Here is an 18,015-nt window from a genome sequence, read left to right as displayed (position 1 = left end):
TCAGATGTGGGTACTGAAGTTTCAGCTCAGACAATAAGGCGCACACTGCGTAATGAAGGCCTCCATGCCAGAACTCCCAGGCGCACCCCCTTGCTGTCTCCAAAGAATAAGAAGAGTCGACAGCAGTATGCCAAAAGTCATGTGCACAAACCACAAAAGTTTTGGGATAGTGTTCTGTGGACTGACGAAACAAAATTAGAACAGTTTGGGCCCATGGATCAACGCTATGTTTGGAGGAGGAAGAACAAGGCCTATGAAGAAAAGAACACCTTGCCTACTGTAAGACATGGTGGGGGGGGGGGGGGTCAATCATGCTTTGGGGCTGTTTTGCTTCTACAGGTACAGGGAAGCTTCAGCATGTGCAAGGTACCATGAATTCTCTTCAGTACCAGGAGATATTGGATGAAAATGTGATGCAGTCCGTCACAAACCTGAGGCTTGGGAGACGTTGGACCTTTCAACAGGACAATGATCCCAAGCATACCTCCAAGTCCACTAGAGCATGGTTGCAGATTAAAGGCTGGAACATTTTGAAGTGGCCATCGCAGTCACCAGACTTAAATCCGATTGAGAACCTCTGGTGGGACTTAAAGAAAGCAGTTGCAGCGCGCAAGCCTAAGAATGTGACTAAACTGGAGGCTTTTGCCCATGAAGAATGGGCGAAGATACCCATAGATCGCTGCAAGACACTTGTGTCAAGCTATGCTTCAAGTTTATAAGCGGTTATAACTGGAAAAGGATGTTGTACTAAGTACTAAGATTGAATGTCACTTGGGGGTTGAATAAAACTGATGTGAGCACAGAAAAGACATTTGTGGTTATTCCATTATAAATGTTATGTTATGTTATATTTGTCTGACTTACAAGTGCCTCTTTGATTTAATTGTAAACAAGTTGACTGAAATGATCAAAATCAATGTCAAACCGGCCAAAACACTCAATTTCAGTGGAGGTTGAATAATTTTGAAAACAACTGTATGTGTAGATCTGTTTTCAGGGTGGCCAGAAGCCTATCCTGTGGCCAAAGCCACTGCACATAACACAGCCAAGAAACTTCTGAACGAGAGTTTGCCGGTATGGGGTCCCAGAGACAATGGAGTGTGACTGAGGTTCTCACTTTACAGGGGAGGTCATGCGGTAAAAATCACCCACAAAGCAGCGGTAGAGTAGAGCGACTCAACTGCATAATTAAATAACAAAAATACAGCAGGCTATGGCTGAATTTAATAAGCCATGGACAGTGTCTACCATTGGCACTCTTCACATCCGGTATACCCCTAACCGGAAGGCAGGCCTGAGTCCATATGAAGTACTCTTTGGGAATGCCCCTAGATTAAGACTATTTTCCACAACAACTCCAGATGCAGCATAATAGTCTTTCAAAGTGCACTGTCTAACAGACTGTCTAATGTGTATTCAAGCTTTTGCTTCTCTTCCAGATCCAGACAGTAAAGAGACAACTCATTCTCTACCACCAGGAGATCGGGTAGTGGTGAAACGACACGTGCGTAAGGTCCTAGAACTACGGTTTGAAAGTCCACATCAAGTACTGTTAACCACCGCCACTGCTGTCAAGTTGGAAGGAAAGCCTAATAGGGTCCGCGCATCTCATTGCAAAAAAGTACCAGAACCTCAAGTGCTGGAATGACTGCAAGGGCTATAATGTTTTTGCATGCCTTAATATTCATTCTATATGGTACAGGAGGAAAGGTACAGGAGGAAAGGCACAGTCAGAGCAATACTAATACAAAGGAATCAGAGTGCAATTGCATTTGTACCTCCTACATCTTCACTCACGATTGACAAATTTGCCTTCGAGACAGGGTTTTCAGATACAAAATGTATGGCTAGAGTGGATCCGCTATACAGTTCTTTCCCAGAAGTGATCCAACTGCATAACCTGTGCTGCAGCTCGACCTCATTTGGGCACGGTACCTTTCCCTTTGAATGAAGTTACTGATCCTGGCGTTTTCAGGTGCATTCTTAAGATGTATACTGAAACTATTCCCAGTAATGACACCTCCTGCCGCAGGACATTAGAATTACTTTACACTACTGTTAATGATAAAATGCCATGTTTTTCGGTATAATGCCATACCCTGGAAATTATACCCATTTTAATCGCAATGGTACAGGCAAAGACATTGGCGTTTTCCCTCCAGAATATTGTTCCTATAACATCTATCTAAATGAGACAAGTATGACCGACGCTTACTCTGAAAAATTGTTTGTTTGTTTGTCCACCAAGATTATCAACATTCGGATATCTGGTGGTTGTGTGGAGACCTGAAACTCCGATCCAGTATACGAATGGAATGGATTGGCCAATGTACCCTCATTAAAAGGTGCTGATGCCATTTGTTCTATTTTCACCTCCTGAGTGGGATTAAGTCAATAAGCAAACCAGTGTCCCGGTCACAGCTAAGGAGGTCACTCCCAACATCTTTAGATTCTCATGTATGCATAGATGCTATAGGAGTCCCTAGAGGAGGAGCTGATGAATTCAAGGCTAGAAACCAGATATCTGCTGGTTTCGAATCGATAATTCCCATAATTGGAGTAAATGAAAATGTAGGCTGGATTAACCATTTATATTATAATCTGATTTGTGAATTATACCCGAGATGCGGTGAAAAGGAATAGCGGATCAACTGCCCTCTTCATCTGTGATAGAGTTAGAATCAACTGGCCCTCGAAAGGATCCTGGTGGAAAAAAGGAGGAGTCTGCAAGATGATTTGAAGTTCCTGCTGCACCTTTATTCGGAACACTGCCCCTGATGGAAGCATTACCAAGGCTTTGAAAGGACTGACGGCTTTATCAAACGAACTAGAGGAAAACTGGAATCAATAACCCGTTTACTAAATGGCTAGAACAGTGGTTTGGGAACTGGTCTAGTGTGTTGGCTGATCTGTTAATTACTCTGATGGTAGTATTTTTGGTATTGACATTAATAGGGTGTAGTTACTTGTTTTAGAAAAATTATTTTTAAAAATGTTCAATTCGACCATGCCTGCAAACACTATGTACATGCATTGTGACACTGACAAACCCAAAGATTATTATGAGCACCTCTTTAAGGAACGCGATTCCATCCTAAGACAAATAAAACCTTGTGATTGTTGGGAAATAAATAGAACCAGATGAAAGCAAACTGGGAGTTGGGGGGACCTGGTGAAGCAATAAGAAAAGTCCAGCTCTTCGCTGTTAAGGGCGTTGGGATAGTACCTCACTTTGCTTATTCATCTTGTATCCATTTACTGCAAAAGGAGGGATTTGAGGTTTTATTTCTCTATATACACACACACACACACACACACACACACACACACACACACACACACACAGTAGTACACATTTTTCTCCACTAAATGAAAAAAAAAAAAGCCTCATGCATTTTCTTTGCTAAGGTTGAGGAAAGGGAGGGGGAGTTAAGTTGCCATTTTTCAAATGTGCCAATGAAACTCAGGGATAAAGTTAGAAAACTACTTTGAGCCAATAAACTTTCATTTAGGACCACCCTTTGTCTACCTCATATTGCCTTTATAAGTATGTGACTTGAATGAAGCATGGCATATTTCCCATGATACCAGCCTGTATTGGTCTCATTTAGAAAGCTGTATGAGCTCATACTTCTAATCCTAACTAATTTGTCGCCACAAAGAAGGGAATCGCATAAATTACGATAACACTGTTATGATGTTTTTACCATTTTGTTAATTACTGAGAGCAGGGTAACCATACCCAGCCAGTGGCCTTGTTACCCTAGTCTCTGAAGCTCTCATCTATAATTAGCAATAACTACAGATTTCTAAGGGCTGACCAGAGCTGAATACACAGTCAAGTTAGCAGAGTCAAGTCTGAATCCCCAAGGCTGACAATGACACTATGGATTGCATCCACTTCTATGTCAGAGTATATATTAGGATTAAATACACCTTTGATAGGTACATTGACTCACTGACCACCATTTCAGTGAGGTATCTGAATCCCTATGGACCTCTATGCCTGCTGCTATACAGGTAATTGAGAGCAGGGTAACCATACCCATTCAGTGGCCTTGTTACCCTAGTCTCTGTAGATATTGTATATATTATACATGAGTTTCAGATTCCCAAGGGCTGATCATAGCTGAACAGAGTCAAGCTTTTGCAACCCCAGAACTGAACACATGGAGAGTCAAATCTGGAGACCCAGGGCTTACACTCCTGGATCCCCCCATAATTGGAATTGTGAGGATTGAGCCCTAGGGAACACTAATAATCATTAAAATGAAGATCAGAACCCCAGGAATGAGAATACAGTGCATTTAGGCCCCAGGGCTGCCCACTGTTAAAAAAAACACACACACACACACAAAAAAATAAAAGGGAACACTTAAACACCAGGATGGCACATCAATGCGAGCTGTGGCAAGAAGGTTTGCTGTGTCTGTCAGCGTAGTGTCCAGAGCATGGAGGCGCTACCAGGAGACAGGCCAGTACAACAGGAGACATGGAGGCCGTAGGAGGGCAACAACCCAGCAGCAGGACCGCTACCTCCGCCTTTGTGCAAGGAGGAACAGGAGGATCACTGCCAGAGCCCTGCAAAATGACCTCCAGCAGGCCACAAATGTGCATGTGTCTGCTCAAACGGTCAGAAACAGACTCCATGAGGGTGATATGAGGGCCAGATGTCCACAGGTGGGGGTTGTGCTTACAGCCCAACACCGTGCAGGATGTTTGGCATTTGCCAGAGAACACCAAGATTGGCAAATTCGCCACTGGCACCCTGTGCTCTTCAGTCTTCACAGATGAAAGCAGGTTCACACTGAGCACATGTGACAGACGTGACAGTCTGGAGACGCCGTGGAGAACGTTCTGCTGCCTTAAACATCCTCCAGCATGACCGGTTTGGCATTGGGTCAGTAATGGTGTGGGGTGGCATTTCTTTGGAGGGCCGCACAGCCCTCCATGTGCTCGCCAGAGGTAGCCTGACTGCCATTCGGTACCGAGATGAGATCCTCAGACCACTTGTGAGACCATATGCTGGTGCGGTTGGCCCTGGGTTCCTCCTAATGCAAGACAATGCTAGACCTCATGTGGCTGAAGTGTGTCAGCAGTTCCTGCAAGACGAAGGCATTGATGCTATGGACTGGCCCGCCCATTCCCCAGACCTGAATCCAATTGAGCACATCTGGGAGGTCATGTCTCGCTCTATCCACCAACGTCACGTTGCACCAGACTGTCCAGGAGCTGGCAGATGCTTTAGTCCAGGTCTGGGAGGAGATTCCTCAGGAGACCGTCCGCCACCTCATCAGGAGCATGCACAGGCGTTGTAGGGAGGTCATACAGGCACGTGGAGGCCACACACTACTGAGCCTCATTTTGACTTGTTTTAAGGACATTACATCAAAGTTGGATCAGCCTGTAGTGAGTAGTAAGAGGGTATATGTTTCGTCAAAGTGACAGGTACCACACCCCTTTTACACGCCCCCTTTTATATCGCCTGATATTAGGTTTATAGCTCGCCTGATATTAGGTTTATAGCTCGCCTGATATTAGGTTTATAGCTCGCCTGATATTAGGTTTATAGCTCGCCTGATATTAGGTTTATAGCTCGCCTGATATTAGGTTTATATTGGTTATCACTTCTCAGATGCCTGCTATCAGGCAGATCACAAATGCATGTAAAGCATATTGCTAAAATCAAGATTCTCAGACCTGTCACAGGCTGTATTCTTGTAATCAATACGTGTCTAATGCAAAGGTCATGATGACATACAAGGTCATGACAGCTGTTTTAGACTTTTCTACAGACATGCTCATTAAAACGTTGGACACTCCACAGGCTGTATTCTTCTAATCGAGACGTTTCTAATGCATAGGTCATGACCTCTTACTACAAAAGCTTTGTTCTACAAGGTATTGACAGATGTTTAGAATTTCTACGGCCATGCTCATTAAAACGTCTGGATATGCCACAGGCTGTATTCAGGTCATTGATTTTATTATACTTATAAAAATCTTGGAGGCCTATAATAATAATAATATAAATCGTACAGTAATGCCCGATATCGTGTACTTGTATGCTTTGATAACTTGTAGTCTTAGAAGTTTATATAAACTTCATAAAGTCGCCAGGAAATATTTCATTGCGGCTTTATAAATAAATTGTCATTTTATAACATTGATATAAAAGCTAACCACTTTGATATGTATTTATATCAATTTATACAGTTGATAAATTTAATTTCATAAAATCTTATTGATAACCCCATTTATGACATTGATAAGTTTTTGATATAAAAGCTACCCACTATAAACATATAAATACTTATAAAACATAATCTAACTAAGCGAGCTACATCAACTAATGAATATGCTAATCGCTACCACCTGGTATAGTTTACAACATGAACAGCCTATATAAACAGGTCCCAGTCTTTGCATTGCTAGCACAGAGATACTTAGGCTCAGAGAGGCATAGGCCCCCCCAGGTCACAAAAACACTTAAAAAGGTAAGCACCATTTTGTCCGTTATGCTTTTAAATCCTTCACTATTTTTTAATGTGCCTCATGAATATGACTTATGTTATCTGTATCTATGTAACCGCGCTTATTTATAGAGGTTAAAGCAGCCCTACAAATGTTGCCATATTTTAACAATATACATTTCGTTTAGATGGATTCTTACCAAAATTTATGGGGAGATATTATACCCGATGCGCAGCTGCTTATCGCAGCCGATGATTTCTATGAGTCATACATTAGCGGTGGTGGGGCGCAATTGCTTTCAGACTAGTCGCCCAGTATGGCGCTCTCTCATACGGACATTTCAAGCGAACCCGATTACAATCAGACGTCTCCTTGCCTGGTCGGTAAGTATAACCATCTTATGCTTTTATTACGTATATAGTTTAGAGCTAATTATATTTCATGCACGTTTATTACAGACAATCAAATAGAGACATTTTAAGAATTGCGAACAGCCGTTGATACTGAAAATATAGAACATTCAAGCATTGAAGTTACTAGCAACAGCAATTCTGACGAGCTAAAGGAGAACGATCCGTCGCGAGTTGTGTGACGCTTTGCGATACTAGGAAATCGCAAATGCGCCATATCAACATAGAAATATAGAAACATAGAATGTGTCGGCAGATAAGAACCATTTGGCCCATTTAGTCTGCACAATATACTGAATACTATGGATAGCCCCTATCCTATCTTATTTCGCAATCACAAAGACAAAAGAGCCTTCACTAAGAATCTTCTCTTTTGACTAAAGGAGTAATTCACAGAGCAGAGGTGCCATTATCACCACCTTGTGACAAACCTTTCCTGCCCAGGCCAAGTTGAGTAGCCATCAATCTAGTTTTCTTATGACAGAACCTCATAAACCTGGTCTTTCTGCAGCCATAGTGTCTCCAATACCAGCAGGGGTCTCACACCTTTAGCCTGGGCAGCGAGCTTCAGAAGAAAAAGGACAGATCCTTATCACACAGCTGGTTGGTACAGGAAGGAAGATGACCTGAAAGTCCCCTTCAATCCATAAGCTTCATATTTTTCCCATATTTTCCCAATATTTCATGGGTTATGGAAATGTGAAAGGAACCATCTTTTCAGAGATGGTTTTGGTTCTTCTAACCCACCTTCTAGGAAATCCGCAGGCAAATCAGAGATTCCCGCTCTGAGATATAAAAGGTTCTCAGGCACCCTGTATTATCTCTTAGTCGTATTTGTTATCAGATGATGCGTAAAATTGTACTGATTATCAATATCAACTATATTTCTTGATTGGACTTACAGGATATGGAGAAATGGGCAAAGCAAAGATTCTGCCAGATTTTCTCCCTATGGGGCAAAGGACTGCCCCTGTTCCAATTACACAAGGCTGGACCTGAACGTGTCATAACCACTCCCCGCTTCAGAGTGGGTAAAAACAGTGACACTTAGGTCCTGCGTCTTTCTACCATCTGACGTCGACTAACATCACGACCGCCCGCTGGACACGGGCACACCCCACCATCTTGGATTATTCTACAAAGACTTTGCCTTTTACTGGACTTTACCTCGGTAATTCTGAACTTAGACATTCTATTCCCTTCCACCTCTTACCTATTTCTATCCAAACCAATCTGTCCAACTGGCAGGTATATTTAAATCGGTCAGCTTTAATATATATAAATATATATCTGTGTGTAAAGTTTTAGAATAAAACTAACGATTTCATCGTTCCAGTTTTGCCCTTGTTACTTGATGACCTGATCTATGCTAAGAACTCTGTCCTCAGAAGACATACTACCAAATGGTTTTATTTTTATAAATTGTTAATTTACTAGCTAGGTTGCAAATAACCGTTTTGTTCCTTTAGGATTAGCTAGCCGGGGTCTCTTCGCCCCGATTCAATACGAAGAGTGGTGGCAGCAAATTAAGTTGATTTCCAGCGTGAAATCAGTAATTTTATTTTTACCGATTGTACATACAATCGTGATTGTATCATGTCTGGGCCCAGCAACCAATCTTAAACGTCTTCTGTGCTCACCGTGGATTCGCCTCCAGAAGTCTGTAGTGGAGACCTGTATGGCAACTGTGGCATAGTACGACGGGATTGGCGGGTGGTTGTCACATTATCGATCTCACAACCCCAGGTCGAAATGAAATAAAACAGACGACCAGGCTAGCCAGAACACGTAAGGCTCGATCGACTTCTTTGATGTTGTCTGTTTTAAACATTATCTATATTTCTAATACACTTTTTTAAAACATAGCGCTGGAAAGAAAAGTGTATACAATTGATGACATCGCGACACTCTCTGATGATATCCTACAAAAGCGTCGCAAGCGGGGCAAAGAGTGTAAGGACCAAAACGCATTGCTGCTGTAATATTTTAAACAATGGCTATAAGTCTAATACTTTTTTTTAAATGCAGCGCTGAAAAGAAATGGCCACGACCGGTGTCTCCAAAGCGGTATCAAAGAAATCTAACACAACGGGTAAGGCTCCCTCTACAGACGTTCAAAAACAATGTCTAACTTTTAAACGTGTATAAACAATGGTGTTTAATCAAACCTTGTAATTTAAAGTTTTTCAGATGCCTGGTAGTAGCGCAAGTGTCAACAGAACTGTTTCATTCCCAGAACCACCAGAGTCGGTCACCAACGCCCGCGACAGTTGGCTGACTGAGAATCCCGCAATGCTGATTATCCGCTGTCCTGACGCCCGTAAGTTAATATTACACAGCGCTCTGTTTTAATTAGACCCGCTTGATGTTCTTAATACTTTCAGCAGGCTGCTTGTCTTTAAATTTTTAATAAAAGTCATAATGACATATCTATCAATTTATCTACCTATCTATCCAGCTATCTATCGATCTATGTATCCATACAGCCAAATACCCTAACTATCTAAATTCTATCAATTTATCCATCTATCCTTCCATCTGTTAGATAAATGGGTAGATAGCTATCTATGTCTATACATCCAAATAACACAACTATATAAAAATTCTAGCAATTTATCTATATATTTATAATAGCTGTTTTAATTAGCGAGCTTGAAAATTCTTAATCCTTATATCTTAATGTTGGTCTTTAAATTTCAGCCAAAAGAAGAAAGCAACAAATCCCGAATCGTTAGAGAGACGACGATCGACCACAAAACAGCATCAAGAACAGTTTACACCGATAGCTGGAGTAATAACGCCGCGGCCGGTTCTGCAGAGTGGTGAGCCAACTAGCGTGAGAAATGATATTACAGCTTTATGCGACATAACACCAGTACCCAATACACAAAATGTAATACCTTGTATAAAGCGCATCACATTTGATACGCCAGACACATGCAGCAACGTACAACAGATAAGCGAACCCCAACAGCGATACACGCCTCTTGTCCATTCCTGTTATTGTCGGGGTGGAGAGACGTACGACGCGTTGAGGGATATCACGAAATGTAATGACAAAATGGCACGCGTGGTGTTGCATTTAAAATGTTACGTTAAAGACTCTACGTCTCTAGCGTTTAACAGTCCCAACAAAAATACTGAGGGACAAATACACGCTACGCGTAACAAATGCATACGACTGATTACCCATCTTGACGCTCTTGAAAAAGAGCTGCTATGCAGAGACTGACTAGTGATGACTGGTGGAGGTGGACAACCTTTTAAAAGTGCAAAAACAACTAAGTGCTAGGGTTAGAAAGTTAAAAAAGCGGCTATAAAAAGCAGTTTCAGTTAAACGTTCTAAAATGGCTAGAGAAATAAGGCGTCGCCGGCGTAACAATGGGCCGCCAGCGCGTCCGAACAAAATAGTTAGCAAAAAAAGACAGGAATGTCGTAACAAGACTGGTGCGTCGGCTCGTCTGAATGCCGGGCAAACACATCAGCAACCGCAGACCGCGCAAGCGGTGCAGTCGTCCAAACAGCTCGCACACTAATAGACCTTCAAATACGCAATCAAAGCGTATTCATTCAGGTGACCCACAAAATGACGACAGGCCCTATAACACGGCTATTACAGATGAACACCCTGAACCACAAAATGTTAGATCCGTTTATCTAAAACGTGTATATCAACAGCGTGACTTAGTGAATTTTAATAGTACCATGTACACGCAACACTTCAGATTCGCTAACCCCGAAGCCATTCGCTCATTTGTTTATGCTCTTGATGCAATACACGCTGCTATACAGACATTGTTAGATAGGGTTTTACGGGACGGTGATCCGGGTGATTTCATACAATTGCGTTTAGACTGCGGCGAAACGTTTGATTCGATTTTTTCTAATAGGTATTCTAGAGATGGATTTAGAGCCGAAACATTTTTTAACAATATCGCTAACGCTTTACAGAGTAACGCGGAGTGCATAGCCGGTAATACACTTAAACTAGTTGTCATCATTGTTAGGTGCTGCCGTGGTGGGGCCAGAAGACATTTGGGTGGTGTTGCGTATAGTCGGATTATTGATCGTAAAAAACAACATTTATACGATTTTAATAATTACAATAACGTCTGTCTGGCCGCTAGTGCTTACGCTATTTTGGAGGGTGCTGCTTTGAGCGACGTCGCCTTGTTAGAGAAAGCTCAATAACTGCATAGAGACTTACAAATACCCTAGGTTATTTGACGTTGCTGAATTTGAAAAAAAAATTAAACATCACAATTAAAATTGTGTACCACAATAGGGGACAGTGGCGCTATGATCACACAGCCCGCACAGCTAAAGAAAAGACAGACAGACAGTCTATGTTGCACCATGAAAAGCATTATTATGGCATAAAAAAATCTAAAAGCCTTTAATCGGTTTCGATTATTTTTGTGACGTTTGTTGCACTGTATACAAACAAATACCGACACGGGTGTATGCAGTTTTGTAAAGTGTGCCAGAGCCCGAATTGTGTTGAGCAGTCTAATACACGGTGCCCGATATGTAGGACGTATTGCCGTTCAGCGTCATGTTTTGAAACACATAGAAACCTGTCACTTAGTGATAAAGCTCTTTGTAAGAAAAAAACTGTGGATTTTGTTACAAATGTAGACTGCGGCGATGAGCACAAATGTAACGGTTTAAAATGCACCATCTGCGGCGGGCAGGTTGACAAATTTGACGACCATGTTTGTTACATGCAGCCATACAACCCCAAAAAAAATGACTGACACGTATATCTTTTACGATTTTGAATGCATGCAAGAAACAGGCTTGCATATACCCAATTTCATTTACGCAACCACACTATACGGCCCCAACTCCTGGCATTTTAGCGGAAAATCCTGTATGCTTGACTTTGTGCGATTTTTTGCCGACGGTAAGTTTTCAGGTTACACGTTTATAGCTCACAATGCCGGACGCTACGGCGCTTATTTTGTTTTACAGGATGATTAATGAAAAATATTAAATTGATATTATAAATCAAGGCGGTCAGTTAATGTGCGTTACCCTGAAGGACTTAAAAATTAGGTTCATAGACCCACTGAATTTCATGCCTATGAAGCCCAGCAAGATGCCCGAGGCTATGGGTTTTTCAGGCGCCAAGGGTCACTTCCCGCATTTTTTCAACACGGCAGAAAATCAAAACTACATAAGCGCCCTACCGGCCGCTATGTATTACGGCGTCAAATACATGATGCCTGGTGAGAAAAAAGAATTCAGATTGGTACGAGAAACAAAAATGACACCTTTAATTTTCAGAAAGAGTTAAAAGCTTACTGTAAGCAGGATGTTGAGGTTTTGAGAAGGGCTTGTGAGTGTTACAGGGACACAATTATGGCCATGACGGAACAAAAAGAGTTGCAATACATTAAACGTGAAAAGAAATACAGAACGGTCACTAAATGTATTGATCCACTCCAACTTATCACATTGGCATCCGTGTGCATGGCCATGTATCGGTTTAAATTTCTACCCAAACATACCATAGCGATTGTACCTGCAGATAATTACCACAAGACCCAGAAACGCTTTTCAACACCCGCTATACAGTGGCTCATGTACCTTGAACATGCTGAAGGCATTTCTCTACAACACGCGTTAAAGGGCGGTGAAAAAAAAGTCAGTAAATATTTTTTGGACGGTTATGCTTTTGTTAACGGTAAACACACCGCTTTTGAATTTCAGGGCTGTTTTTAGCACTGGTGTCCTGTGTGCTATAACGAGCAGGACAGCAACGAGCTTACTAAATCGTCCTACGGTCAGCTATACCAATCTTTCCTAGTCAGGAAAAGCCGACTACAGAGACAAGGCTTTACGGTCCGCGTCCTGTGGGAACACGAGTGGCGGGAAATGATTGCAAACGATTCGGGGGTCAAAGACTTTCTGATTAAAATGAAATTCGACTCCTTTGTATCCCCGTGACGCGCTTTACGGCGGGCGCACTAACGCCATTAAACTTTATCACATGGTGCAGGCCGATGAAACAGTGCATTTTTACGATTTCACCAGTCTGTACCCTTTTGTTAATGAAACTAAGACTTACCCTGTAGGACACCCAAAAATCATTTATGATCCTTTTGGCTACATCAAAAAATACTTTGGCATTGCCCGAGTTAAAGTGTACCTGCCCAGAGATTAATTTTTTCTGGTCCTGCCTGTAAAGCTAAATAAAAAACTAATGTTTCCGCTATGTTACACATGCACCTTGAGCTGTCAGAAAGACATTTGCAGCCACACAGATGAGCGGTCCCTAACCGGTACATGGTGCACCATAGAAATAGTTTTAGCTGTTGAAAAAGGTTACAGGATTGCCGAGATCTACGAGATCTGGCATTTTCCGAATACAACAGACGATTTGTTCGCCCCGTACATCAAATTACACCTCAGAGATAAACAGGAGGCTTCCTGTTATCCCAGTTGGTGTAAAACGGATTCTGAAAAAACGGCTTACATAGCGGCATTTAAAAAAAAAAAAAAAAAAAAAAAAAATGATGTCTGCTTGCGATCTGATAACATAGCTGTAAACCCAGCAAAAAGACAAATTTCAAAACTGTTCCTAAACTCTTTGTGGGGTAAGTTTGGCCAGCGTTCTAACTTGTCACGTACCAGCATAGTCACGGACCCTGACGAGCTTTTCAAATGAGCTTTTGTGCCGTACTACGACCTCAGAGGTTAATTTCATCGATGACGATACAGCAGTAGTCAATTGGCGCTATGTAAAAGAGCGCTACTCCCACAACAAAAACAAACATTTTTAGAGCCTGTTTTACAACCGCCTATGCCAGACTTTAATTATACAAGCTCCTAGACAGGCTACAGGAACGTTGCCTTTATCACGACACAGACTCAGTCATATTCGTGAGTAAGGGGTCTAAATGGACGCCACCCTTGGGTGATTTTCTCAGTGAACTAACTAGTGAAATACCCGACGATGCCCACATTACCGAGTTTGTATCCGCTGGCCCAAAGACTTACGGCTACAAACTTAACCTTCAATACGGTTTTCCCGTTAAGGGTATAACACTCAATGTCGCTAACACACGGCTTGTTAATTTTGACAGTTTAAAAGACCTTGTGTTGGACTACTCACACAACAACGACCCTGAGACGCAGAAAGCAATAGGTATCGAGCAAGACGGCATTTACAGAAATAGGAAGCGCTTGACCATAGAGACAAGACCATTACGTAAAACGCTAAAGTGCGTCTACACAAAGACGGCTGACTTTACAACGTTGCCTTTTGGCTATTAAACATGACTGCGCAATTTCAACACTTTTTCGTGTATTCTAGCAGGACCCTCAAATTCTGGAAAGAGTTTTGTTAAAAATGTATTAATGCACAAGAATGCGTTAATGTTGCACAAACCTGATAATGTCATTTGGTTTTACGCATGTTGGCAGAAATTGTATGATGAACTAACCTGTTTGTTTACAAATATCAGGTTTATCGAGGGGGTCCCGCAAAATTTTACAGACGCTGATCTATTTCCAACGGATAATGTAAATTTGGCGGTTGTTGATGATCTTATGGAGGCGGCTTGTGAAAATCGTGAAATACAAAAACGCATTCACCAAATACGTACACCACAGAAATTTGAGCATTATGTATCTCGTTCAAAACGTTTGTCAGGGTAAGAAAAGCCGAACCATAAATTTAAACACTAAATACATGGTCCTTTTTAAGAACCCTCGTGATAAATTACAGGTTATTACGTTGGCTCGGCAGATGTACCCCGGTAAAACACGTTTCTTTTTAGAAGATGCTACACACAAGCCTTACGGCTATTTACTTGTAGATTTAAGATCTGACACGCCTGAGGACCTACGACTCAGAACCGGTCTGTTCCCACCAGATCAGCCTGTGGCTTATGTGTGCAAAAAGAAGCTCTAAAATAAGGTATCACATCTTTACGGTTATTTTTGATAGCGGCGCTGGGGCTGTAAGGATGTCGAACAGGATCCGGTGTAATTGGGATCTTTTAAAAGCATTAGTCAAAACAAATCTGAAGGCCCGAAAATCAATATTACGTAACGCCAGTAATTATTTGATATCGGCTATTGGCGAGATAGCGCTCAATATCATTAAAGGAAAGATCCCTCTTAAAGAGCGGCAAAAAGATATATTGAAAAAAATGGCGTAGGGCTATAAAGAAATTAAGCGATAAAAAGTACTCCATTAAAGGAAAGAAGCGCATTGTGAACCAGAGCAGCGGTTTTATAGGAGCTTTGCAATACCTTTAATCACTAGCCTGATAGCTAATACAGCCGGTGGTTCATAGTGCAGTATGCAGAGAAAATGTTCCTGGTTTCCAAAAATAAAATGGACAGGCTTAAAAAAAAATCTGTAGATGCAGCAGATATACGCCAAACGTCGCTTAGATGATGATTAGAGAAATACTACACGGAAATGACCTTTCAGATGATGAAAAAAATTAAGAGATACACAGCCGTGTTACAGAGGTACTTAATGCTCAGCAAACAGTCCGGTAAAGAAATGTCGGGTATAACGCTGATTACACAGCCGCAAACCGAACAACAACAATTGTCAAATGCAACCTCAATCAGCTCAGATACTAACGAGATACTTGACAGTATTAATACACGTTATAGAAAAAATGCAGAACTATTGTTAAGTAAGCTGTACCGCTCGGGTAATAAGCCATACTGGAACGCTATGGGTGAATTCATTTACAAAGAACAAACTGTACCCAGTTCCAACATTATTGACCTGATTCGAACAGCTACCCAGAGTCATGGGTTGCCTAAGATTAAACCTCGCGGTTGGGACTATTTTATGGAGACTACTGCACAGCTGAACGGTTATCGGTAATACAAGAACAAGAGAACTTTTCGATAATTTGAAAAAGCGGGCGCTGAATGAGCCCTTTGACGAGGCTCGAACCCCTTTTACACCGCAAGTGTTATTAACATCTCCTACTGTGTCGACCCGTGGCTCATTACTACCTAAAAAGAGGCTCCCGCCTTTGTTGCAAGCTGCTTGGTTAACGTTGTAAATTTTCTTACTTTGGCGATTGTATATAAACTTTGTATTAAGCATCTTATGTTTTTATTTGTTTTACATACATTTTTACTTTGCATGTATATAAAATTTCTGTGTGTAACAGCTTATAATGTTTTATTTACTATACATAAACTGTTTTAAATAAATGGTCTTGTGTTTTTTCTTTTTACAATAAATAGCTTGATTATTTAAAATTGTATAAACAGTTAGGAGGCGTTGTTGAGTAGACGCTGTTTAAAACACTGCTAAAATGCCTGCAAATAGCAAAATTTTGCGAAAACAGTACTACACGCCAAAAGCTGTCGGCTCTTATGGGGGCGTCGAATCCTTATTCAGAAAAGTCCGGAAATTTGGAATAAGAAAAGACTTTGTAAAAAACTGGTTGAGCAACCAGGATACTTACACATTGTACAAACCTGTTAAAAACCTTTACAAGAAACGAAAGGTTATGGTGTCTGATACAGATGCTCAATGGCAGGCAGATCTTGTGTCGATGATGGATTTTTCTAAAGAAAATAATGGTGTAAAATACCTGCTGACGGCTGTTGATATATCTAAATATGCCTGGGTGTCGGGCCTTTCAAATAAGTCTGGCGCTACAGTGGCTTCCGCTTTTGAGCAGATATTTAAGTTAAGCGGTCGAACCCCCAGAAAGCTTCAGACTGATCGGGGCCGTGAGTTTATAAAAAAAAACCTATGAGGAGTCTTTGTGAAACCTATAAAATACATTATTTTTTAACTACAAATGCAGTTAAGGCAGCTTTGGTCGAACATTTTAATAGAACACTGAAAACTAAAATGTGGTGCTATCTTAGAGAACAAAACAGGTACATCGACAAGTTACAAGACCTGGTGTCTAGTTATAACTGCACAGAACTATAAGGCGGCGCCCCGTCGATGTGACAAAAGAGAACTCTTTAGCCGTTCGGAAAAATATCTACGGGTATTAAGATACTATTAAAAAAGTTAAACCGGTATTAAATATAGGTGATCACGTCAGAATTGTGCGCTATAAGGGGGTATGAACAAACCTATACGGATGAGATATTTAAAATTCACGCTGTAAACACTAGGGGCCTCAGACCCCTTTATAAGTTGAAAGACCTGTCCGATGAGTTCATTGAAGGCTCGTTCTACCCGGAGGAAGTCCAAAAAGTAACTCGACAAGTTACGATTTTACAGGATAGAAAAAAATACTGAAAAAGAAGAAAGTTCGGGGTAAAACGTTGTGTTTTGTAAAGTGGTTAGGCTACCCTAACTCTTGGGTGCCTGAAAAACAGTTGATGCGTCTGTAAACTATGGAGGACGGATCGTTTATCACGCTTCCCTGCAACGCATCCGCCAAATTTTACCCCGAAAACAGCATCGCCGATTACACCACTAAGTTAGCAAAAGCGGTCCATCTTCGCGGCCCTTACAAAGTGGCTTTAGTGGAGATTCAGTATCCACATACGTGGGAAACCTTTGGCCCCGGAGATGGTGTATTCGACGTCGCTCAGCGCGACGAGCCGATCAGCGAGCTTTGTTAAAATCGGGTTATTACTCCAATATGCACGACCTCATCAAATCCATTAATAGCAAACTTGAATCTATAAAAATACCTCCCGATCAACTGCGTCTAAGATAAGACTATATTGACAGAACAGTTTATGTAATGAATTCACCAGTATACAAGTTCATGCCTTGTGTGAAGTTGGGGAATATTTTGGGGCTGCCGGGGTATTCACAAGCTCCGTCGCTCAAGAATGTAGACACCGAGCACATCACTCCGCTACAAAGGACTCTGCTTACCCGTTTTAGAACATTATGCTGGTGGTTTAAAGGGGCTTGCTCTAGTTTCATCAAAAACAGAAAAAAATTAATCCCGATATTAAAGCCGGTTTTTATACAATGTTTGTTTGTACAGATATCGTCCAACATCAACTTGTTGGCGATAGTTACGTACAACTTTTAAGAACTGTCGAGTTAGGCGGTAAAAATGGTGAGATAGTCACGCAAAAGTATCACCGGCCGGACTATATACCTGTTTGTAAACATCATTTTGACACGGTTACAATATCGATACTCATGGATCAGTCT

Source organism: Bufo bufo, chromosome 1 (assembly GCF_905171765.1).
Source record: "Bufo bufo chromosome 1, aBufBuf1.1, whole genome shotgun sequence".
Classification (NCBI taxonomy): Eukaryota; Metazoa; Chordata; class Amphibia; order Anura; family Bufonidae; genus Bufo; species Bufo bufo.
Note: the sequence above shows the minus strand (reverse complement) of the source record.